This window comes from Rhinoraja longicauda, chromosome 34 (genome assembly GCF_053455715.1).
Source record: "Rhinoraja longicauda isolate Sanriku21f chromosome 34, sRhiLon1.1, whole genome shotgun sequence".
Taxonomy (NCBI): domain Eukaryota; kingdom Metazoa; phylum Chordata; class Chondrichthyes; order Rajiformes; family Arhynchobatidae; genus Rhinoraja; species Rhinoraja longicauda.
Window position 1 is genome coordinate 17,134,045 of NC_135986.1, and position 23,394 is coordinate 17,157,438.

General features: G+C 51.5%; 1 protein-coding gene across 1 annotated transcript in view; it reads left to right on the forward strand.

The window, feature by feature from the left end:
- Positions 1 to 23,394, forward strand: part of LOC144609613 (pyruvate carboxylase, mitochondrial-like) — a 328,348-nt gene that overhangs the window by 144,516 nt on the left and 160,438 nt on the right. The gene's annotated exons all lie outside the window — the stretch shown is intronic.

Sequence of the window (23,394 nt, forward strand, 5' to 3'; positions counted from 1 at the left end):
TATTTGCTGTAAGGACCTATTTGCTGTCAGGGCGTGTTTTTTTAATCAGGCTCGGTGTCCAGAGCTCATTCTGCATTCACAGCGTGCAGTCCTTAAGTGACAGGAGCAGAATTAGGCCATTCGACCCATCGAGTCCACTCCGCCATTCAACTGCGGCTGATGTATCCCCCCTCTCAACCCCATGCTCCTGCCTTCTCCCTGGAACCTTTTGACGCCTTCACTAATCAAGAATCAGGTTCATAATTTTCGAGGAGCAGAATTAGGCCATTCAGCCCACCGAGTCTACTCAACCACTCAATCGCGGCTGTCACACAATGCCGGAGTAACTCAGCGGGTCAGGCAGCTTCTCAGGAGAGAAGGAATGGGCGACGTTTCGGGTCGAGATCCTTCTTCAGACCCTTCCTCAGCCTGAACAAGAGTCTCAACCCGAAACGTCACCCATTCCTTCTCTCCTGAGAAGCTGCCTGACCCGCTGAGTTACTCCAGCATTTTGCGATACCTTCGATTTGTACCAGCATCTGCAGTTATTTTCGTATTCAATCACGGCTGATCAATCTCTCCCTCCTAACCCCATTCTCCTGCCTTCTCCCCATAACTCCTGACACCCGCACTGATTAAAGAATCCATCTATCTCCACCTTAAAAATATCCACTGACTTGGCCTCCACAGGCGGCCGCTTGTGGCAATGAATCCCACAGATTCACCGCCCTCTGACTAAAGAAATTCCTCCTCATCTCCTTTCTAAAGGTACGTCCTTTTATTCTGAGGCTGTGCCCTCTGGTCCTAGACTCTCCCACTAGTGGAAACATCCTCTCCACATCCGCTCTATCCAGGCCGCTCACTACTCAGTAGGTTTGCGGTCCTTCCCCCACCCCCCCTCATCGTTCAAGCGCACGTCATAGGTTAACCCACTCATCCCTGGGATCGTCCTCTGCGCCCTCCCCAGTGCCAGCACGTCTTTCCCCAGATAGACTGGGCTTGTACTCGCTGGAATTTAGAAGATTGAGGGGGGATCTTATAGAAACGTACAAAATTATTAAGGGGTTGGACGGGCTAGATGCAGGAAGATTGTTCCCGTTGTTGGGGAAGTCCAGAACAAGGGGTCACAGTTTAAGGATAAGGAGGAAGTCTTTTAGGACCGAGATGAGAACGTTTTTTTTCACACAGAGAGTGGTGAATCTGTGGAATTCTCTGCCACAGAAGGTAGTTGAGGCCAGTTCATTGGCTATATTTAAGAGGGAGTTAGATGTGGCCCTTGTGGCTAAAGGGATCAGGGGGTATGGAGAGAAGGCAGGTACGGGATACTGAGTTGGATGATCAGCCATGATCATATTGAATGGCGGTGCGTACAGGCTCGAAGGGCCGAATGGCCTACTCCTGCACCTATTTTCTATGTTTCTATGATAGGTGGCCCAAAACCGCTCGCGATGCCCAAAATGCGGTCAGACCAGTGCCTCATGGAGCCTTGGCATCACATCCCTGTTGTAACGTATCCGGGAAACAAGAGGCAAATCCAGTAAAACAAACTAAAAATCTACGGGGGAAAAAAAAAACTGCTGCATCGGCTTTCTTGCCCGTACCAGATAATTAGACCATCAATCTCTGCAGAACTTCTCAATGGCTCCAAACCCGTCAGCCAGGCTGTGTTCCTTCCTTATCAGTCCTGAGTGTTTAGAGTGTTCGATCATCATACGTCCTGAAACGGAACAATAACATTCTTACTTCTAGCAGCACAATAGACACGTAAGCACAGATCGTAAGTTTTCAGAAAGACTTTGATAAGGTCCCACACGGGGGATCGGTGAGCAAAATTAGAGCACATGGTATTGGGGGTAGGGTGTTGACATGGATAGAGAATTGGTTGGCAGACAGGAAGCAAAGAGTAGGAGTAAACGGGTCCTTTTCAGAATGGCAGGCAGTGGCGAGTGGAGTGCCGCAAGGCTCGGTGTTGGGGCCGTAACTGTTTACCATATATATCAATGATTTGGATGAAGGAAGTAGAAGTGACACTAGCAAGTTTGTGGATGACACAAAGCTGGGTGGCAGTGTGAACTGCGAAGAGGATGTTAGGAGGTTGCAGGGTGACCTGGACAGGTTGAGTGAGTGGGCAGATGCAGTATAATATAGATAAATGTGAGGTTATCCACTTTGGCTGCAAAAACAAGGAGGCAGATTATTATCTCAATGTTGTCAGGTTAGGGGAGGTGCAGCGAGACCTGGGTGTCCTTGTACACCAGTCACTGAAAGTTGGCGTGCACGTACAGCAGGCAGTGAAGAAAGCTAATGGCATGTTGGCCTTCAGAACGAGAGTTTTTGAGTATAGGAGTAAAGAGGTTCTTCTGCAGTTGAAAAGGGCCCTGGTAAGACCACATCTGGAGTATTGTGTACAGTTTTGGTCTCCTAATTTGAGGAAGGACATCCTTGTAATTGAGGCAGTGCAGCGTAGGTTCACGAGATTGATCCCTGGGATGGCGGGACTGACATATGAGGAAAGATTGAAAAGACTAGGCTTGTATTCACTGGAGTTTAGAAGGATGAGAGGGGATCTTATAGAGACATATAAAATTATAAAAGGACTGCACAAGCTAGATGCAGGAAAAATGTTCCCAATGTTGGGGGAGTCCAGAACCAGGAGCCACACAGTCTAAGAATAAATGGGGAGGCCATTTAAAACTGAGGTGAGAAGGAACGTTTTCACCCAGAGAGTTGTGAATTTGTGGAATTCTCTGCCACAGAGGGCATTGGAGGCCAAATCACTGGATGAATTTAAGAGAGAGTTAGATAGAATTCTTGGGGCTAGTGGAATCAAGGGATGTGGGGAGAAGGCAGGCACGGGTTACTGATTGTGGATGATCAGCCATGATCACAATGAATGGCGGTGCTGACTTGAAGGGCCAAATGACCTCCTCCTGCATCTATTTTCTATGTTTCTAAGTTCATCAGGCATAAGTCCGAGGAGGCTATAAGTCATCAGGCTATTCAGCCCATCGAGTCCACTCCGCCATTCAATCATGGCTGATCTATCTTTCCCTCTCAACCCCATTCTCCCGCCTTCTCCCCGTAACCCCTGACTCCCTTACTAATGAAGAATCTGTCAATGCCCACCTTAAAAATACCCAATGACGGCCTCCACAGCCATCTGTGGCATAGTATCATCATATCATCATATATATACAGCCGGAAACAGGCCTTTTCGGCCCACCAAGTCCGTGCCGCCCAGCGATCCCCGTACATTAACACTATCCTACACCCACTAGGGACAATTTTTACATTTACCCAGCCAATTAACCTACATACCTGTACGTCTTTGGAGTGTGGGAGGAAACCGAAGATCTCGGAGAAAACCCACGCAGGTCACGGGGAGAACGTACAAACTCCTTACAGTGCAGCACCCGTAGTCAGGATCGAACCTGAGTCTCCGGCGCTGCATTCGCTGTAAAGCAGCAACTCTACCGCTGCGCTACCGTGCCGCCCCTACTCTGCAAACAGCATAGTGAACAACCAAACAGTTCAGTTTCTACGTATGTATAAAAATAGAAATAAAGCATTATAGTGCCATGAAAGAAACAATGCCCCTGAGTCTGTGTATTGTAGAAACATAGAAACATAGAAAACAGGTGCAGGAGAAGGCCATTCGGCCCTTCGAGCCTGCACCGCCATTCAATATGATCATGGCTGATCATCCAACTCAGTATCCTGTACCTGCCTTCTCTCCATACCCCCTGATCCCTTTAGCCACAAGGGCCACATCTAACTCCCTCTTAAATATAGCCAATGAACTGGCCTCAACTACCTTCTGTGGCAGAGAATTCCACAGATTCACCACTCTCTGTGTGAAAAATAAAGGTTCTCATCTCGGTCCTAAAAGACTTCCCCCTTATCCTTAAACTGTGACCCCTTGTTCTGGACTTGACAAGCTTATTTGGAGGTTGTAGTGTTTAAAAGAGACAAGAGTTTTTTATTGTCAGCTGTCCCAGACAGAACAATGAAATTCTTACTTGCAGCACCACAACATGTTAACATAGTACGCTGTTACTGATCATCACTGAATGTCGTCTGAAGAAGGGTCTCGACCCGAAACTTCACCTATTCCTTCTCTCCCGAGATATTGCCTGACCCGCTGAGTTACTCCAGTAGTTTGTGTCTAACCTTCGATTTGAACCAGCATCTGCAGTTTTTTTCCTATGCACTGAAAGTAAGCATGCAGATACAGCAGGCAGTGAAGAAAGCCAATGGCATGTTGGCCTTCATTGTGAGAGGATTTGCGTTTCAGAGCAATGAGGTCCTACTGCAGTTGTACAGGGCCCTGGTGAGACCACACCTGGAGTATTGTGTGCAGTTTTGGTCTCCTAATTTGAGGAAGGACATTCTTGCTATTGAGGGAGTGCAGCGTAGGTTCACGAGATTAATTCCCGGGATGGCAGGACTGACATATGATGAAAGAATGGGTCGACCGAGCTTGTATTCAGATACAGATACAGATACAGAGCCTTTATTTGTCATTCGGTACCGAGGTACCGAACAAAATTACGTTACCAGCAGTCACACAAAAAAAAGAAACACAAGACACATAACCCCAACACATAACCCCAACACATAACCCCAACACATAACCCCAACACATAACCCCAACACATAACCCCAACACATAACCCCAACACATAACCCCAACACATAACCCCAACACATAACCCCAACACATAACCCCAACACATAACCCCAACACATAACCCCAACACATAACCCCAACACATAACCCCAACACATAACCCCAACACATAACCCCAACACATAACCCCAACACATAACCCCAACACATAACCCCAACACATAACCCCAACACATAACCCCAACACATAACCCCAACACATAACCCCAACACATAACCCCAACACATAACCCCAACACTCTTATTCACTGGAATTCGGAAGGATGAGAGGGGATCTTATAGAGACATATAAAATTATAAAAGGACTGGACAAGCTAGATGCAGGAAAAATGTTCCCAATGTTGGGGGAGTCCAGAACCAGGGGCCACAGTCTTAGAATAAAGGGGAGGCCATTTAAAACTGAGGTGAGAAGGAACTTTTTCACCCAGAGAGTTGTGAATATGTGGATTTCTCTGCCACAGAAGGCAGTGGAGGCCAATTCACTGGATGTTTTCAAGAGAGAGTAACCTCTGACACTCATGCTAATCAAGAATGTATCTCTGCCTTAAAAATATCCACTGACACCGATAGAGAAGGCAAACAGCAATGGGCCCAGCACCCTATCCAGTTGGCCAGCTCACACTAGAGTCGATCTGATGTAAAGTGGCTCAGTGGCCCGTCTAGTAGAGCTGCTGCCAGAGAGGCGGGTTTGATCCCGACCTCGGGTGTTGTCTGCCTGTCTGCGTGGAGTTTGCACGTTCTCCCTGTGACTGCGAGGGTTTCCGGCTCTCGGTGCTCCGGCTTCCTCCCACATACTCTCATTCCCAAAGACGTGCGGATCTGCGGGCTAATTGACCCCTCTGAATTGTCCCCCAGTGTGCGGGTTGTGGTTGAGAAAGTGGGAAAGCATTAGGGTTGCCAACTGTCCCGTATTAGCCGGGACATCCCGTATTTTGGCCTAAATTGTTTTGTCCCGTACGGGCCCGCTCTTGTCCCGTATTAGGTCCGGATGGCGCTGTCGGCCTAATACAGGACAAGAGCATTCCAGTACGGGACAAACCAATTGTGTGGCCAGGCCCGGACACTGTGTGCCTGGACACTGTAGGCCCGGACACTGTAGGCCCGGACACTGTAGGCCCGGACACTGTAGGCCCGGACACTGTAGGCCCGGACACTGTAGGCCCGGACACTGTAGGCCCGGACACTGTAGGCCCGGACACTGTAGGCCCGGACACTGTAGGCCTGGACACTGTAATCCTGGACACTGTAGGCCTGGACACTGTAGGCCTGGACACTGTAGGCCTAAACACTGTAGGCCCGGACACTTTGTGCCTGGACACTGTAGGCCCGGACACTGTGTGCCTGGACACTGTAGGCCCGGACACTGTAGGCCCGGACACTGTAGGCCTGGACATTGTAGGCCCGGACACTGTGTGCCTGGACACTGTAGGCCCGGACACTGTAGGCCCGGACACTGTAGCCTGGGGGCCGCTGTAGGCCCGGACACTGTAGCCCGGGGGCTGCTGTAGTCCCGGACACTGTAGGCCCGGACACTGTAGGCCTGGACACTGTAGGCCCGGACACTGTGTGCCTGGACACTGTAGCCAGGGTGCCACTGTAGTCCCAGACACTGTAGGCCCGGACGCTAGGCCTGGACACTGTAGGCCCGGACACTCTAGCCCGGAGGCTGCTGTAATCCCAGACAGTGTAGGCCCCGAGCGCCGCCTAACGGAGGTTGCATAGCAGCCCGCCTCCCGGCCTGGGCGGCCGCCATTGGTGGAGCGGGAGCACGTGGCTGCTGGCTGGGTGAGGTCACGTGGGGCGCGGGGTGGTGACGTCACCCTTTGTCCCTTATTTGGTAGTGAGGAAATTGGCAACCTTAGAAAACATAGAACCAGCACGAGCGGGTGATTGATGGGCTGCATGGCCCTGTTTCTTTGCTGCTTCTCCAAATTAAACTAAACTATAAACTCTCAAGAGCAGGCTACCTCGCGGGACCGTGTCAAAGGCCTTGCTAAAATGCTGAGAGGCAGATTCAATGGTAAAATTTAATAAAAGAGCTCGCCTCAACTTGTCTCCACTACTATTGACAACCACGTTGAATCTGTATTCTCTGGTTTTGACCAAAAATCAATCCCTGTGTGGCTGTTAAATTATACAGAGATTTCTTGGATTGAGGCCCAGAGTTTAATGCCGGTCTCACACAAGAACACCTGCACGTCTTTGGAGTGCGGGAGGAAACCGAAGATCTCGGAGAAAACCCACGCAGGTCACGGGGAGAACGTCCAAGCTCCGTGCAGACGGTTCCCGTAGTCGGGATGGAACCCGGGTCTCCGGCGCTGCAAGGCGGCAATTCTACCACTGCGCCACTTTAGCCGAATTCGCGGCAAGCATGGGTCACGCCAGTAACCAGTAGTCCAAGGACAGTCAATGGCATTGCCGTGACCATAGAACATAGAACAGCACAGAACGGGAATGGCCCTCGGCCCACAAAGTATGTGTTGGTTGCCAAGTTAAACATCCTATCTGCCTGTACATAAACCATATCCCTCCCTTCCATGCACGACCATGTGCCTATCGAAGGCCTCTTAAACGTCACTAACCACCACCACCCTGGTTAATTGGCTTTTGTAAATTGTAAAATTGTCCCTGGTTACTGAGGAATGGGGTGATCGCTGGTCGACGTGGACTCGATGGGCCGAAGGGCCTGTTTCAATGCTGTATTTCTAAAGTCTAAAGTTCATACGTTTATAAGGTACTAGACCAAGTGGACCCGTTGGGCCCAAACCTTGCATTGGTGCTGCACCCTCTCCTCCCCCATTCCCCCATCCCCTCTCCCCCTCTCCTCACCCCCCCTCCCCCTCTCCCCCCCTACCACTCCCCTCCCCTCCCTCCTCCCCCTCCCTCCCCTCCCCCCCACTCCACCCCCCCTCAACCCCCCTTATCCTCCCTCTCCCCCCTTCCCACCCTCCCTCCCTACGAGATAGATTGAAACTTTAAAACGTGAATAACTTTAAAAATATAACACCGATTTCAATGAAACTTCTTCCATTAGCACCAAAGGGGCGACGGTGATTAAGGTGGGACTAAAATTGTGTACCGTTTTGGCTGTAGTTCAGGAACAAACAAATGAACAAACAAACGAGAGTTGAAGTATATCGATAGAAGCAGAATTAAGCCATTCGGCCCATCGAGCCCACTCCGCTATTCAATCATGCCTGGTCTATCTCTCCCTCCGAACCCCATTCTCCTGCCTTCTCTCCGTACCCCCTGACACCCGCACTACCCCAATCTCTGCCTTAAAAATAGCCACTGACTTGGCCTCCACCGCCGTCTGTGGCAATGAATTCACCACAGATTCACTGCCTCTGACTAAGGAAATTCCACCTCATCTTCTTTCGAAACATTGGACTTTGTCACAGGAACTGGTGCACTACAATAGATTTTTTTTAAATTTAGATTTAGAGATACAGCGCGGAAACAGGCCCTTCGGCCCACCGGGTCCGCGCCGCCCAGCGATCCCCGCACATTAACACCATCCTACACCCACTAGGGACAATTTTTACATTTACCAAGCCAATTAACCTACAAACCTGCACGCCTTTGGACTGTGGGAGGAAACCGAAGATCTCGGAGAAAACCCACGCAGGTCACGGGCAGAACGTACAAACTCCTTACAGACGGCGCCCGTAGTCAGGATCGAACCTGAGTCTCAGGCGCTGCATTCGCTGTAAGGCAGCAACTCTACCGCTGCACCACCGTTGTTGACAATGTTGAGATGCTGGATCTCTGTGTGTATCTCTGTATCAAATGATTTTTAAATGTTGTGATAACAATGCCCGCCTCAACTACCTCGGCTGGCATCTTCTTCCACATCCCCACCACCCTACTTATGAAGAAAGTCGCCCCTCGGGTTTCTATGAAATGATCCCTCTCACCTTAAACGTCTGCCCTCTAGTTCTTGGTTCTCATGCCCGCCCTGGATGGAAGGCCATGCATTTGCCCGATTGATTCCCTTCACAATTGTACTCACCAAGAAAGCGTCACGGTGGCGCAGCGGGTAGAGCTGCTGCCTCACAGCGCCAAAGACCCGGGTTCGATCGGAGGTTGCACGTTCTCCCCGTGACCCGCGCGGGGTTTATCTCCGGGCACGCTGGTTCTCCTCCCTCGCCCCAAAGACGTGCGGGTTTGTAGGTTTCGTTGAAGAGAAGGCAATCAGCGGCGGTCGGGAGGATCGGAGCATTGCCGAGCGCTTGCGAAAGAATAAATGACCCGGGGGATCGCTGTTCAGGGAGCCGGCACAGACTCAACGGGCCGAATGGCCTCCTTTCAATGCAGCTATGAAACCTGAGGGAAATATCCGCGTGCCTTCAATTGCGGTCCCTAATCTCTGCTGTACCGTCTCCGATCCACCTTAAACAACCCAGCCGGCACTCTGACCAGATTCGAGGCAGCCTGCCTCATTATGTCTTTATTAATGCTGATATTTGTTACCGTGTCAAGGGTGCCGTATAAAAGCAAGCTGTGGGCCTGTTCTGCTCTGCTCCAGTGGAGTGGCTCAGAGACAGTCAGATGCTCAGCCAACTGGCCTCCTGCTCTTTCAGAGCAGAAATCTGCTGGAAAAGATGGCACGGTGGTACAGCGGGTAGAGCCACTGCCTCACAGCACCAGAGACAGGTGTCGGCCTGGTGCCGGTTTGTAGGGCGGTCACGGTGGCACAGCGGTAGAGTTGCTGCCGCGCAGCGAATGCAGTGCCGGAGACCCAGGCCCTTCAGCCCACCGGGTCCGCGCCGACCAGCGATCCCCGCACACTAACACTATCCCACACCCAACTGGGGACAATTTTTACATTTACCGAGCCAATTAACCTACAAACCTGCACGTCTTTGGAGTGTGGGAGGAAACCGAAGAAACTGAAGGCGGCACGGTGGCGCAGCGGTAGAGTCGCTGCCTTACAGCGAATGCAGCGCCGGAGACTCGGGTTCCATCCCGACTACGGGTGCCATCTGTGCGGAGTTTGTACGTTCTCCCCGTGACCTGCGTGGGTTTTCTCCGAGATCTTCGGTTTCCTCCCACACTCCAAAAACGTACAGATTTGTAGGTTAATTGGCTTGGTAAATGTAAAAATTGTCCCTAGTGGGTGTAGGATGGTGTTAATGTACCGGTGAACCTACGCTGCACGCCCTCAGTAGCAAGAATGTCCTTCCTCAAATTTGGAGACCAAAACTGCACACAGTACTCCAGGTGCGGTCTCACTAGGGCCCTGTACAACTGCAGAAGGACCCCTTTGCTCCTATACTCAACTCCTCTTGTCATGAAGGCCAACATGCCATTAGCTTTCTTCAATGCCTGCTGTACCTGCGTGCTTCCTTTCAGTGACTGAAAGTGACTGCAAACTCCTTACAAACAAGCACCTGTAGTCAGGATGGAAACCGGGTCTCCAGCGCTGTAAGGCAGTAGCTCTACCGCCGTGCCACTGTGCCGACCTGCTCCCGACCCTGGAGGTCACAGTTCCCGGGCTCCAGCACCTTCTTCCCGAAGAAGGTGAACGCACCATGGGAACTACACTCGCCCCCCTGCAGGACCTATACATCAGGAGGTGCAGATCCAGAGCCAGCAACATTATGGGGGACCCCTACCACCCCAGCAACGGACTGTTCCTGCTGCTACGGTCAGGCAAACGCCTCCGCTGTCAAGCTGTGAAAACAGAGAGGATTAGACGGAGTTTCTTCCCACAGGCCATCAGGACTGTTAACTCTCGTGGGCGGCACGGTGGCGCAGCGGTAGAGTTGCCGACTTAGAGCAAATGCAGCGCCGGAGACTCAGGATCGATCCTGACTACGGGCGCCATCTGTACGGAGTTTGTACGTTCTCCCCCGTGACCTGCGTGGGTTTTCTCCGAGATTTTCGGTTTCCTCCCACACTCCAAAGACGTGTAGGTATGTAGGTTAATTGGCTGGGCAAATGTAAAAATTGTCCTTAGTGTGTGTAGGATAGTGTTAGTGTGCGGGGATCTCTGGGCGGCGCGGACCCGGTGGGCCGAAGGGCCTGTTTCAGCGCTGTATCTCTAAATCTAAAACAATCATATCACCAGGGACTAATTTAATTTACTGTATTAATTTTAATTTTTTTTCTATTCTGTTTTTGTAGTTTAGCACAATCCGCAGGCGTTGCCACTTTCATTTCACTGCACATCTTGTATGTGTATGTGACAAGTAAACTTGACTTGACTTGACTTGATGAGGCCATGGCCAAGGTGGTGTGGGTCTTGACTAACTTGCCTTCATTTACGGCATGGGCATTGTGGGCCGAAGGGCCTGCTCGTGTGCTGCGCTGTTCTACGTGCTGCTGCATGGTTCCCTTACACCATGCACTGTAGGCATTGCAGGAATACCGTGAGTTAACCCATGTTAACCCTTTTTTTATTCCACACAAAGGGTGGTGGGTGTACGGAACAAGCTGCCAGAGGAGATAGTTGAGACGTGGAACTCATTGCCACAGAGGGCTGTGGAGGCCAAGTCAGTGGATATTTCTAAGGCAGAGATAGACAACTTCTTGATCAGAACGGGTGTCAAGGGTTCTGGGGAGAAGGCTGGAAAATGGAATTGGGAATCAGAGATCAGCTATGATTGAATGGCAGAGTAGATTTGATGGGCCGAATGGCCTAATGCTACTCCTATAACGTGAACATTGTGAACGTGACCATCCCAACGTTTAAGAAAGGGTTAGACGGGTACATGGGTAGGACAGGTTTGGAGGGACATGGGCCGGCTGGGACGTGTTGGTCGGTGTGGGCAAGTTGGGCCGAAAGGCCTGTTTCCATGCGGTCTCACTCTATGGCTCCATGACTAACCCTTGCTCACCCTCAGTTCCCAACCACAGGCAAACAGTCGACACACATTCACTTCCGCACGTTTATTGAACCGCTCAGAGTAGGGTTGCCAAGTTCCTCACTCCCAAATAAGGGACAAAAGGTGACATCACCGCCCCGCGCCCCACGTGACCTCACCCAGCCAGCGGCCACGTGCTCCCACTCCACCAATGGCGGCCGCCCGGGCCGGGAGGCGGGTTGCTACGCAACCTCCGTTAGGCGTTGCCCGTGCCTCGAGGCCTACACTGTCCGGGCCTACACTGTCTGGGCATACAGCGGCCCCCTGGCCTACAGTGTGCGGCCTACAGCGCCCCCGGGTCTACACTGTCCGGGCCTACACTATCCGGGCCTACACTGTCCGAATCTATAGCATCCGGGCCTACAGTGTCCGGGCATACAGAGGCCCCAGGGCCAACAGTGCGCAGGCCTACAGTGCGCAGGCCTACAGTGCGCATGCCTACAGCGCCCCCCCCAGGCCTAATACGGGACAAGGGCGGTCCCGTACGGGACCCCAATTTCCAGGCTAATACGAGACAGCAACCCTTGCTCAGAGTTATGCAGTTTGTGGAGAGAAGGAATGCATGAAGGTTTGGGTCGAGGCCCTTCTTCAGACCGGAAACGTCACCCATTCCTTCTCTCCAGAGATGCTGCCTGTCCCGCTGAGTGACTCCAGCGTGTTTTGTCCGTCTTCAAGTAAACCAGCGTCTGCCGTTCCTTCCTGCATGTCATGTAATTTGTACATTTTCCAAAGAGACTTTTCTGCCTCCTTCAAGAGATGATGTTCACTAATGTGGAATCAATGATTTGTCAGACGCACATCGATATTTAAACCACACTGGGGAAACAATGAAACAGAAGGGAAGCTCTTTCCTTGTTACTTCTCCGTGACCTTCCCTGCTACCATGTACACCCTTCCCAAATCATAGACAATTTGGCCGTGAAGGCCTTCTTTAAACGTTACATTTCGGAATCGGGCCCTTCAGCCCACCGGGTCCGCGCCGACCAGCGATCACAGTTTCTAAATGACCGGAGCAGAATTAGGCCAAACGGCCCATCAAGTCTACTCCGCCATTCAATCATGGCTGATCTATCTCTCCCTCCTCACCCCATTCTCTTGCCTTCTCCCCATAACCCCCTGACACCCAAGAATCTGTCAATCTCTGCCTTAAAAATGTCCATTGACTTGGCCTCCACAGCCGTCTGAGGCGATGAATTCCACAGATTCACCGCCTTCTGACAGAAGAAATTCCACCTCATCCCCTTCTGAAAGGAACGTCCTTTAATTCTGAGGCTGTGGCCTCTGATCCTGGACTCTCCTACCAGTGGAAACATCCTCTCCACACCCACTCTATCCTTGAATTGATTTAATTGAATTGAATACTTGTCACATGTGATAAATCACAGTGAAATTCTTTGCTTGCATACCTAAGGTATGCAAATAGTCGCCACGTAAGGGCACTGACAAATTTACAAATCCCCCCCCCCGTCCCCCTTTGTTCTTCCCCCCTCCCTCACGATGTTCCCCCCACTCTGCGTCCCCCTTTGTTCTTCCCCCCTCCCTCACAACGACGTTCCCCCCACTCCGTGTCCCCCTTTGTTCTTCCCCCCCTCCCTCACGACGGTTCCCCCCACGTTGCGTCCCCCTTTGTTCCCCCGTCCCTCACGGCGGTCCCCCCTCACGCTGCGTCCCCCTTTGTTCCCCCCTCCCTCACGGCGGTCCCCCCCCACGCTGCGTCCCCCTTTGTTCCCCCCTCCCTCACGGCGGTCCCCTCCCCCACACTGCGTCCCCCTTTGTTCATCCCCCCTCCCTCACAACGACGTTCCCCCCCACTCCGTGTCCCCCTTTGTTCTTCCCCCCCTCCCTCATGATGTTCCCCCCACTCCGTGTCCCCCTTTGTTCGTCCCCCCTCCCTAACAACGACGTTCCCCCCACTCTGCGTCCCCCTTTATTCTTCCCCCCTCCCTCACAACGATGTTCCCCCCACTCTGAGTCCCCCTTTGTTCTCCCCCCCTCCCTCACAATGACGTTCCCCCTACTGTGGGTCCTCCTTTGTTCTTCCCCCCCTCCCTCACGGCGATACCCCCCATGCCGGGTCCTCCTTTGTTCCTTCCCCCGGCAGCAGCATCCTCACTTCGGCGTGGTCCGCCCTCGTCCATCGGTCGGCGCCATCGTCGGCCGCTCGCACCGACCGATCCCTCCAGAGAGCAGCTGCGATTCTCAAACAGATTTGGAAAGGACTGCGAATCAATTAAATGGAAATGGCTGCTGTACAGAACCATAATGGAGGAGACAACAGCAACTCGGTCCATCGAGACACTGCTTCTACTTCACAAACCCACACACTCCCACTCTTTCCCACAGCCCTGCAAATTATTCTCTCCCGTACCGAGCACGCCAAGGCTGGGAATTTCTCACTGGTTCCATTATTTTCAGAGCCTTGCGGACAGAGAGTGCCTGATATGACTATTCTCCTCACACCCCCCTTGTTATCTGCGCCTGCTCGCCGATCCCTGACCCAAGTGCGAATGCACCTCCCTCTCAAATCCCTCCCCCAACTGTCAATAGACAATAGTGCAGGAGGAGGCCATTCGGCCCTTCGAGCCAGCACCGCCATTCAATGTGATCATGGCTGATCGTTCTCAATCAGTACCCCGTTCCTGCCTTCTCCCCATACCCCCTGACTCCGCTATCCTTAAGAGCTCTATCTAGCTCTCTCTTGAATGCATTCAGAGAATTGGCCTCCACTGCCTTCTTAGGTAGAGAATTCCACAGATTCACAACTCTCTGACTGAAAAAGTTTTTCCTCATTTCAGTTCTAAATGGCCTACCCCTTATTCTTACACTGTGGCCCCTGGGTCTGGACTCCCCCAACATTGGGAACATGTTTCCTGCCTCTAACGTGTCCAACCCCTTAATAATCTTATACGTTTCGATAAGATCTCCTCTCATCCTTCTAAATTCCAGTGTATACAAACCTAATCGCTCCAGTCTTTCAACATATGACAGTCACGCCATTCCGGGAATTAACCTAATAAACCTATGCTGCACGCCCTCAATAGCAAGAATATCCTTCCTCAAATTTGGAGACCAAAACTGCACACAGTACTCCAGGTGAGGTCTCACTAGGGCCCTGTACAACTGCAGAAGGACCTCTTTGCTCCTATACTCAACTCCTCTTGTTATGAAGGCCAACATTCCATTGGCTTTCTTCACTGCCTGCTGGACCTGCATGCTTCCTTTCAGTGACTGATGCACTAGGACACCCAGATCTCGTTGTACGTCCCCTTTTCCTAACTTGACATCCCCTTTCCTGTCTTTGCTCCAAGCAAAATGCTCGCTTCTACACGCAGCGGTAGAGTTGTTGCCGCCCGGAGCCAGAGACACGGCTTCGATCCTGACCTCGGGCGCCAAGTTTGGTACAAGCTCTGTACCAAGTTTGTACGTTCTCCCTGAGACTGCGTGGGTTTTCTCCGGGTGCTCTGGTTTCCTCCCACTCACCCAAGACCAAAGATACTAGAGGAGCAAGATTAACCACTCCGTTGAAATCGCGTATACTGAAGTGTACGCAAAGGGGCGGAACAGCCGCCATTTTAGTAGACAAAACCCGCCGTTCGCTCTGCCTCTCGCAGTATAATCAGTGTTGTGGGGGAACAGTATGTGTGATGATACCATAACAATGCAGAATGTATCTCATCTATCAACGCACAGATTTTTGTTATTTTTCTTTTTAAATGTTTCTGCACGTTTCTGCCTACTAAAATGGCGCTGTGATGTACTACGGTTTTTAGGGTCGAGTGGTCTATCTTGCTCTGCTCTATTATCACTGCCCAAGACCGACAAAATTGGAGGTTAATTGGCTTTGATATATTGTAAATCGCCCCTGGTGTGCAGGATAATGAGAGCGTATGGGGTGAGCGCTGGGTGGCATGGACTCGATGGGCCACAGGGCCTGTTTCAACACTATCCCTGAAGTCTAACGTCCAGTTGAAGATCCCTCATCACCAGAACAATTCAGAACAATTCCTGCATCCTCAAAAACCTTCCATTTCAATATCAACTTCAGTTTCAAATTAAACGTTTGTCAGTACTGGAGTTTAGAAGGATGAAAGGGGGGGAACTCATTGAAACGTACAGAATAGTGAAAGGCCTGGATAGAGTGGATGTGGAGAGGATGTTTCCACCAGTGGGAGAGTCTAGGACCAGAGGTCATAGCCTCAGAATTAAAGGACGTTCTTTTAGGAAGGAGATGAGGAGGAATTTCTTTATTCAGAGGGCGGTGAATCTGTGGAACTCTTTGCTGCAGATGGCTGTGGAGGCCAAGTCAGTGGATAATTTAACCATAGAACATAGAAAATAGTTGCGGGAGGAGGCCATTCGGCCCTTCGAGCCAGCACCGCCATTCATTGTGATCATGGCTGATCATCCACAATCAGTAATCTGTGCCTGCCTTCTCCCCATATCCCCTGATTTCACTAGCCCCTAGAGCTCTATCTAATTAAGGCAGCGATAGATAGATTCTCGATTTGTACGTTTTGTCTCGATTTGTCTCGATCAGGGGTTATGGGGAGAAGGCAGGAGAACGGGCAAATCAGCATCAATTGTGCCGAAATGAAAATGGTTGAGACCTTCAAGTTCCTTGACGTAAATAATACCGATGATGAGGAGGGATCTCATTGAAAACCTACCGAATAATGAAAGGACTGGATAGAGTGGATGTGCAGAGGATGTTTCCACTAGTGGGAGAGTCTCGGACCAGAGGGCACAGCCTCGCTATTAAAGCACATACTTTTAGAATGGAGATGAGATGGGGAGGAATATCTTCAGCCAGAGGGTGGTGAATCTGTGGAATTCATTGCCAGGGACGATGGTGGAGGCCAAGACTTTGGGCACTTTTAAAGCAGAGGTTGACAGATTCTGGATTCAAAGCTTGCAGGGAGTAGGCAGGAGAATGGGGTGGAGAGGGAAAAATAGGTCATCCATGTCAAAAATAGGTCTCTATTCCATGGAGCGCAGGAGGATGAGGGGTGATCTTATAGAGCTTTACAAAATCATGAGAGGAATAGATCGGGTAGATGCACAGAGTCTCTTGCCCAGAGTAGGGGAATCGAGGACATAGGTTCAAGGTGAAAGGGAAAAAATTTAATAGGAATCCGAGGGGTAACTTTTTCACACAGAGGATGGTGGGTGTATGGAACGAGCTGCCGGAGGAGGTAGTCGAGGCTGGGACTATCCCGTCGTTTAAGAAACAGCTGGACAGGTACATGGATAGGACAGGTTTGCAGGGATATGGACCAAGCGCAGGCAGGTGGGACCAGGGTAGCTGGGACATTGTTGGCCGGTGTGGGTGAGTTGGGCCGAAGGGCCTGTTTCCACACTGTATCACTCTATGACTCTATGATTGATTGGGTGGCAGAGTAGACCCGATGGGCTGAATGGCCTCATTCCGCTTCCTAAGTCTTATGGCCTTATGGTCTTACAGTCTTTCGAAACTCCGACTCTTCAGTCAGGACATTGAGTGTAGAAGTAAGGAAGTCACGTTGCAGCTTTGTAGGATGCATTTGGAGTATTGCGTGCAGTTACTAGGTTAATTCCCGGAATGGCGGGACTATCATATGTTGAAAGACTGGAGCGACTAGGCTTGTATACGCTGGAATTTAGAAGGATGAGAGGAGATCTTATCGAAACGTATAAGATTATTAAGGGGTTGGACACGTTAGAGGCAGGAAACATGTTCCCAATGTTGGGGGAGTCCAGAACAAGGGGCCACAGTTTAAAAATAAGGGGTAGGCCATTTAGAACGGAGATGAGGAAAAACTTTTTCAGTCAGAGAGTTGTGAATCTGTGGAATTCTCTGCCTCAGAAGGCAGTGGAGGCCAATTATCTGAATGCATTCAAGAGAGAGCTAGATAGAGCTCTTAAGGATAGCCAGGGGGTATGGGGAGAGGGCAGGAACGGGGTACTGATTGAGAATGATCAGCCATGATCACATTGAATGGCGGTGCTGGCTCGAAGGACTGAATGGCCTCCTATTGCACCTATTGTCGATTGTCTGTTGTCTATTGTCCTGGTCATCCCATGATAGAAAGAACCTGGTGGCTTTGGGAGGATGCGGGGGAGGTTTAGCGGAGTGCCGCCTGGATTAAAGGGTATTACCTAACAGGAGAGACACAAAATGCTGGAATGACTCAGCGGGTCAGGCAGCATCTCTGGAGAAAAGGAATAGGTGACGTTTTGGCACAAAACCCTTCTTCAGACTGAGAGTCGGGGGGGAGGGGGGGGGGACTAACGGTATGAAAAGGTTCAGAATAAATCAGAGCCAAGGGTAACCGATGACCAAGGAAAGTTGGAGCCCACAACGGTCCATTGTTGGTTGTGGAAGAGGTGATAACCAAGGGATATGAACAGTCTAACTAGCAGGGCGACTGGGATGGGGGAGGGGCAACGAGAGAGGGGACGCAAGGTTTATTTGAAACTAGACCAAGTGGACCCGTTGGGCCCAAACCTCTCCTACATTGGTGCAGCACCCTCTCCTCCCCAACTCCCCTCCCCTCTCCCACCCCCTCACTCCCTCCACCCCCTCCCTCCACCCCCCTCCCCTTCCCCTCCCCCACACTCCATCCCCCTCAACTCCCCGTATCTCCCTTCCATTCCCCCTTCCCCCTTCCACTCCCCTCCCCCCATTCCATTCCTCAACCCCTCTTATCCCCCCTTCCTCTTCCTTCCCTCCCTCCCTCCCTCCCTCCCTCCCTCCCTCCCTCCCTCCCTCCCTCCCTCCCTCCCTCCCTCCCTCCCTCCCTCCCTCCCTCCCTCCCTCCCTCCCTCCCTCCCTCCCTCCCTCCCTCCCTCCCTCCCTCCCTCCCTCCCTCCCTCCCTCCCTCCCTCCCTCCCTCCATCCCTCCATCCCTCCGTCCCTCTCCCCTTCCACCATCCCCCCCTCCACCCCCCCCCCCCTCCCTCCTTCCCTCCCCCTCCTACCCTTGGAGATAGATTTACACTTAAAAATGTGAGTAACTAAAAATATAACACCGATTCCAATGAAACTTCTTCCATTCGCACCAAAGGGATGACGGTGAGTAAGGTGGGCCTAAAGTTGTTGCGCTATCGTGTACCATTTTGTCTGTAGTTCGGGAACAAACAAATAAACAAACGAGAGTTTTAGTATATAGATTAGAGAGATCAATATTCACGGCTGGGTTGTCAGCTGCCCGGGAGAAAATATCAGGTGCTGTTCCTCCAGTTTGCATTTGGCCTCACTCTGACAGTGGAGGAGACCCAGGTGAGGACGGTCAGCCTGGGAACGGGGTGAAGATGTTTGGCAACCGGGACATCGGGTCGGCCAACACTGAGCGCGGGTGTTGTGTCTATCCTCGGTGTAAACCAGCACCTGCAGTTCCTCCTTACACATAAATGGAGTGGCTGGATGGCAGAATAGACCCGACGGGCTGAATGGCCAAAGTCTGATGGTCTTGCGGTCTTTTGAAACAAAGGTTTTTTCTGATCTGCGTGAAATTGCCTTCTCTATCAGGGCGTTCATTTCTGCACTTTGTCTTTCCCCGTAATTACCTTTGAACTAAACGATCCCTGTCTCCAAAATACTCCCTCACAGGTACTCCCAACACATAACATGCTTCATTCAGAAAGATTAGATCGAATCTCTGATCCGACTTGCTTAAAAAAACTCCTGGGCATACTCCAAAGAAGATGCTCGAGGGAATAGTGAGACAGGCAACGTTTAAAGGAGATGTCATCGCGTCATAGAGTGATACAGTGCGGAAACAGGCCCCACTTGCCCACACCGGCCAACATGCCCCAGCTACATTAGTCCCACCTGCCTGCATCTGGTCCATCTCCCTCCAAACCTGTCCTATCCATGTACCTGTCTAACTATCTATTAAACGTTTGCGATCGTCCCAGCCTCAACTACCTCCTCCGGCAGCTCGTTCCGTACACCCACCACCCCTTGCGTGGAAAAGTAACCCCTCAGATTCCCATTAAATCTTTTCCCCTTCACCTTTAACCTATGTCCTCTGGTCCTCGATTCACCTACTCTTCGCAAGAGACTACCCGATCTATTCCTCTCATGATCTTATTCATCTCTGTAAGATCACCCCCCATCCTCCTGCGCTCCAAGGAGTAGCGTCCCAGCCTGCTCAACCTCTCCCTATAGCACAGACCCTTGAGTGGAGGGACGAAGGGCCTGTTTCCCTGCTGTTTAACTCTATGACTCTATCAATGGGACTAGCGTAGATGGAGCAGCTCGGTCGGCATGGATGAGTTGGGCCGAAGGGCCTGTATGCGTGCTGTATGCCTCCATGACTATAACTGGGACAAGCTTAGATGGGGCATGTGGATCAGCATGGACCAGTTGGGCTGAAGGGTTTATTCCCGACTGTATGACTCTCTAAATGGGACCAGCTTAAATGGGGCATCTAGGTCAGCACGGACAAGTTGGGCCGAAGAGCCTGTTTCCCTGCCTTTTATTGTGGAGACACACAGCGCAGAAACAGGCCCTTCGGCCCACCAAGCCCGTGTCGGCCGGCAATCACCCGTACACGAACACCGTCCTACACACACGGTACAATTTACAGAGGCCAATTAGCCTACCAACCCAATTAGCCTACAGACCTAATTAGCCTACAAACCCAATTAACGGGCTTCGGGATGTGGGAGGAAACGGGAGCTTCCCAGAGAAAACCCACGGGGAGAACGTACAAACTCCGTACAGACAGCGCCCGTAGTCGGGATGGATCCCGGGTCTCCGGCGCCGTGAGGCAGCGACTCTACCACCGCGCCACCGTGCCGCCCTGCTGTTTGAGTCTGTGACTCTCTAGAGGTCAGACTAGCCTAGACGGGGCATCATGACCAGTCTAGGCCGAAGGGCCTGTTTCCCTGCTGTGATGACTCCTTGACTCTGTAAAACAGGCGAGCCTAGATGGTGCATTTTGGGAGACGAATTGGCGTGCAGGAGTTGGGCCGATGGGCCTGTTCCCGTGCCGCCCGACTGTACGACCGTGAGAGAAGGCTTTCACTGTGGCCTGTGGTGAGCAGCATCCACTGCGACCAGGGTAAGGTTTATTCCCAGCGGCAGTGAATGCTTGCCTTCCAGGCAGACGACAGGCAGGCAGGGCCTAGCGATGTGGACCCGTTAGATTTGACAACGCCAGCAAGCCACGGGTGTAAGTACACAACGCACGATGCTGCCTGATGTGTAACACCTGCCGCGTGTGTACTCTGGTGCAGGAGCGACAAGCAGTGAACTGGATGGAAGCCGCTGGTTGGAGCTGACCTGCTTTCTGTCGGCAATTAAGGAGGCGTTTTAAAGACGGCGCTACCTGAGAAGCCGCAGTTCCAGAGTCCGCAGTGTACACTGCCCTCACCGACTGATCAAGGTGCCCCATCTAGGCTAGTCTCGTTTATAGAGTCACCGACGCATACAACAGTGGGGCAGCGGGTAGAGCTGCTGCCTCACAGCGCCGGAGACCCGGGTTCCATCCCGACTACGGGCGCTACCCGTGCGGAGTTTGTACGTTCTCCCCCTGACCTGCGAGGGTTTTCTCCATTTCCTCCCACATCCGTCACTGTGCCGCGGGAGTGCTGTGTGCGCAGTTGTGGTCTCCGAATTTGAGGAAGGACGTTCTCGACATCGAGGGAGTGCGGCGCGAGTTCACCGGGTTAATCCCCGGGGTGGCGGGACGGTGAAAGAATGGGTCGACTTCCGTCCATGGTGGAGGGGGCGACGAGTTTGCAGTAACTCTGAACCATTTCTCCTCCTCCTCCCACCCCCCCCCCCCCACTTCCTTTCCACCTGCATTCCTTCCTCTAGCTTCACAATTTGCAACTCTCGATTCCTCGGGGGGGGGAACCGGAGTGTCCGGAGAAAACCCACCCGGGTCACTGGGAGAACGTGCAAACTCCATCCAGACAAGCACCCTTTCAGTTTGGAGATACAACTTGGTAAGAGGCCCTTCGGCCCACCGAGTCTGCACCGTCCAGCGATCTGTGTGGAGCTTGTACGTTCTCCCCGTGACCTGCCTGGGTTTTCTCCGAGATCTTCGGTTTCCTCCCACACTCCAAAGACGTACAGGTTTGTAGGTTAATTGGCTTGGTAAATGTAAAAATTGTCCCTAGTGGGTATAGGATCGTGTAAGAAAATAACTTCAGATGCTGGTACAAATCGAAGGTATTTATTTCACAAAATGCTGGAGTAACTCAGCAGGTCAGGCAGCATCTCAGGAGAGGAGGAATGGGTGACGTCTTCAGACGGAAAATTTACACTTATACCAAGCCAATTAACCTACATTCCTGAACGTCTTTGGAGTGTGGGAGGTAACCGAAGATCTCGGAGAAATCCCACGTGGTCACGGGGAGAACGTACAAACTCTGTACGGACAGCACCCATAGTCAGGATCAAACTAGGGCCCCTGGCGCTGTGAGGCAGCAACTCTACCGCTGCGCCATCGTTCCTGACTCATGCTTATATTGGGGTGACTAGAACTGAGCTCGTCCTATTTGCCTTCATTTGGCCCGTATCCATCGAGACCCTTCCTATCCATATGTCAGTCCAAGTGAAGAAAGCTAATGGCATGTTAGCCTTCATTGCGACAGGATTTGAGTTTAGGAGCAAGGAGGTCCTTCTGCAGTTGAACAGGGCCCTGGTGAGACCGCACCTGGAGTACAGTGCGCTGTTTTGGCCTCCTAATTTGAGGAAGGACGTTCTTGCTATTGAATGAGTGCAGCGTAGTTTCACCAGATTTAATTCCCGGGATGGCGGAACTGACATATGATGAAAGAATGGGTCGACTGGGCTTGTATTCACTGGAATTTAGAAGGTTGAGAGGGGATCTTATAGAAACATATAAAATTCTTAAAGGGTTGGACAGGCAAAATGCAGGACAAATGTTACCGATGTTTGGGGGAGTCCAGAACCAGGGGCCACAGATTAAGAATAAGGGGTCGGCCAGTTAGGACTGAGATGAGGAAAAACGTCTTCACCTCGAGCTATTGCAATAGCTGCAATAGTTCAGAAGGATCAAACGCAAATAAGTGGGACTAGCTTACATTGTTTCCGCATTGTATCTCTAAACTAGAACCAGGGGCCACAGTCTAAGAATAAAGGGGAGGCCATTTAAAACTCAGGTGAGAAAAAACTTTTTCACCCAGAGAGTTGTGAATCTGTGGAATTCTCTGCCACAGAGGGCAGTGGAGGCCAATTCACTGGATGTTTTCAAGAGAGAGTTAGACAGCTCTTTGTGCTAACGGAATCAAGGGATATGGGGAGAAGGCAGGCACGGGCTACTGATTCTGGTTGATCAGCCATGATCATATTGAATGGCGGTGCTGGCTCGAAGGGCCGAATGGCCTACTCCTGTTCCTATTTTTCTATGTTTCTGTGTTTCTATGTCTTTCAGAAGTCATAACAGTATTTGTTTCTATAACTTCCTTCTGAACCTCCAACCCATTATTTGTGCTCTACGCGGTACACTGACAGACATGCATCTTACAGTTTACTTGTGTCGTGGCTGCTCATAACTTCACACAGCACAATTAAATACCTCCCGTGCTCCACACAGAGTAGCTTGCTATCCTTGTGTAGGAGAGAGCTGCATGCAGGTGCTGGTTTACACCGAAGATAGACACAAAATGCTGGAGCAACTCAGCGGGACAGGCAGCATCTCTGGAGAGAAGCATTGGGTGACGTTCCGGGTCGAGACCCCTCTTCAGACTAGTGAACGTCCATCGCAAAGATGCATGAATGGGGTCTTGGCAGCATCTCTGGAGAGAAAGAATGGGTGACGTTTCGGGTCGAGACCCTTCTTCAGACTGATGTCAGGGGGGGCGGGACAAAGAAAGGATGTAGGTGGAGACAGAGAAGGG